This window comes from Lactuca sativa, chromosome 9, assembly GCF_002870075.4.
Source record: "Lactuca sativa cultivar Salinas chromosome 9, Lsat_Salinas_v11, whole genome shotgun sequence".
Lineage (NCBI taxonomy): Eukaryota > Viridiplantae > Streptophyta > Magnoliopsida > Asterales > Asteraceae > Lactuca > Lactuca sativa.
In genome coordinates, this window is record NC_056631.2 from 206,181,940 (window position 1) to 206,184,913 (window position 2,974).

Genomic DNA, 2,974 nt, shown 5'->3' on the forward strand with positions numbered 1-2,974 from the left:
ATAAAAACGATATTCCTTTGAAAATATCCTTACAAGCCCTCAGTTTGAGTTCAGACACACTCGAGAGTGTGCCCGAATCCCTCAAACCATAGCTCTCATACCAACTTGTAACGTCCCAAAAATCATGACCAAAAATTTCTTTTTAAAACATTAATAAAATCATAAGTATTAATTCATTTCAACCATGTCTAAACGATTATATAACAAAACATGTATCATTTCAAAACACTTGTTCGTTTTATCAGTGTAACGTCCCAAGAACACAGTCTAAAAATTTCATTTTAATTTAATAATAAAACCATAGTCATCAAACATCATATATAGATCATAAACTGTGTATCTCAAAATATCATAACAGTTGTCAAAATATCTGTGTATAAACATCCCAAGCTGAACAGGTGGTGTGTGTATTGCAATCTTCCCGAGCTCTTCTTTTGAAAACTGAGTACCTGAAACCAAAACTGAAAACTGTAAGCACGAAGCTTAGTGAGTCTCCCCAAACTGCCACATACCATACAATAACATATAAAGCACATACTGGGCCTTGCCCACTGCATCAGACCGAAGTCCGGAAACTGCATTGGACCAAAGTCCGGAACTGACTGGGACCTTGTCCCCTGCATCGAACCAAAGTCCGGAACTAACTGCATCAGACCGAAGTCTGGAACTGACTGGGACCTTGTCCCCTGCATCGGACCGAAGTCCGGAACTGGCTGAATATAGCATAGTGTAAACACATATCAACTAGCATAAACACATATATTGCATCGGACTGAAGTCCAGAACACATAACACATAGACATGTTTGAATCACAAAGACATCAAGCATCCTAATTATTGCATCGGACCGAGGTCCGGAACTACTGCTAACTAAACGGGCCGGCATTGTGGCCGTAGACCCGTTCCTACTGGAAGGAAACTCACCTCACACTTCTGAAGTCCCGCTGACCCAATCCCACACCGCTGAAGTCCCGCAGACTTGACCCAAGCTGCTAGATGACAGATTCCCGCTCTTTCAACATCAAAATAACACCCAATTAATAATTGGGTTCCACTACATAACTATGATCACATACTTTGGATAATTACTACATTACCCCAAGCTTGGCTTACCCAAGCCCAAGGTCCAATCCATAGGCCCAAAGTCAACTAAGGATCAAAGCCCAACATATGGCCCAATTTTCTAAATTGGGCCCAAACCTCTACATGGGCTTCCCTTAAGGCCCAATTGTCCAGTCCAGTCCAACATGTCCCATTCTAAGGGCCCAATATCATACAACTCTATAGGCCCAAACTATGGCTCATTTATGGCCTAATTTTCCATATTGGGCCCAATCCTTCATTAGGGCCTTACCCTAAAGCCCAACTAAATATTCTAGTCCATAATCATTCTTGGATGGCCATTATTGGCCAAATTACCAATTACCCAATTGAAAAGCCCAACTCAAGGCCCGTGTGACATTAGGGTTTCACATAAAATGACTATTAGGGTTAAGTTTTTCTTACTTAACCCATTAAAGGCTTAACCCACTAAGGACTTAATTCATTAAGTCCAGTATTGCTTAGATTAATTTCTGCCAATGATTATTATTTAATATTTCACTTATTAAAGAATTTCTCGTGTGTGTCCTGATAATTTCTCAAATATTAGTATTTTCTCAATTAGCCCATTAAGGACTTAGTCCATTAAGTCCTTTATTCTACTAGATAAATGGCATGGAATAGTTTGGGCTTAATTCACAATCCAATCCCAATGGCCCAAAAGTGGGTCCAAATAGGTCCAAGGCCCAAATACTCATAATTAGGGTTTTCCACCCAAACATGGCCCAATAGGCCCAAAACCGATCTCTAAGCCCATTAGGGTTTGCTAGTGGGGCACCACCCACTCCCACCTCGGTAGTTGTGGTCAATGGCGGCTCACAGCGGCGGCCACCACCTTACAGTGGTGGTTTGAGTTTCTTTTTCATTATTCCAAATTCAAATTACATTTTACAAAGCTAACTTAATCAACCACACACACGCAAACACTAAACTAATTACGCATACACACACAGCCACATTGAGCAAAATACTCTTCTATGCTCGAGAAATAGGTCCAAAATTCCCACCTACGGTGGTCGGAGGCGGCAGGAACTTTGGCAGGTTGTGGTTGACGAAGAGACTAAAGATGAGGTGGAAGGTGACGACGAAAACTACAACACTAGTGACAACAACAGCTTCAGCAGCGGTGCTAACGACGATAGCCACCATGGCCTGCCGCCATGGTGGTTCTTCACCACTCTAACTCGGCAGATTCCATCCCCCATGAACGAACCTACTTCGTGAGCCCCGGACAATGCTATCAGACATCGGTTATGACCTAGGACGCAACCCGCACAACACCCTCAAGATGCCAGGCGGCGGTTGGAGGTTACTATCGTCACAGTGAGGTCGCATGGCGGTGACGTCTTCAACAAGGCGATGCGACAGGTGCACCGGCCTCGGAGGCTTCCTTGCAGCGCTGGTCGTCACCGGAGGGAGAGTAGTGGCGGTGGTGACTCTACGAAGGGAGTGGCGACACTAGGTGGGGAAAATAAGGTGGAGGCGGCTGATGAACCGATGATGGCGGCTGCATTCTCTTTGTTAGGGTTAGGTCACAAATGATTCATCATAATGCATATATACCCGGTCCTTATTGAAACTCTCCCATAATTACATCTCCAGCCCCTCCTTCTCTTATTCCTTTTAATCTAAGTCCTTATTTTACACTTTCAACCCCATCCTCTAAAATTCTTTACAAATAAACTCCAGAATTCACTCATTAGCCCCTTGACCTCTAAAATCTTTATAAAAATCCGGAGATTATATATTTAACACCCTAAACTTTCGATTATTTATTTTGGGCTACTATTCGTTCATTAATTAATTAATTTATTTAATAAATAAACGGGTGTTACAATTAGAGTAACATCCCAGGCTAGAACTCCTTTGGTGT

The 2,974-nt window shown here is 42.6% G+C and overlaps 1 long non-coding RNA gene across 1 annotated transcript; it reads right to left on the reverse strand.

Annotated features, from left to right (window-relative positions):
• Positions 1-266: 266 nt before the first annotated feature.
• On the reverse strand, positions 267-2,615 carry LOC122195977 (uncharacterized). Its single transcript, XR_008226769.1, has 2 exons — positions 539-2,615; positions 267-449 (listed from the first exon to the last, which is right to left on the reverse strand). It is a non-coding gene; the product is annotated as an uncharacterized LOC122195977 (long non-coding RNA).
• Positions 2,616-2,974: the final 359 nt, after the last annotated feature.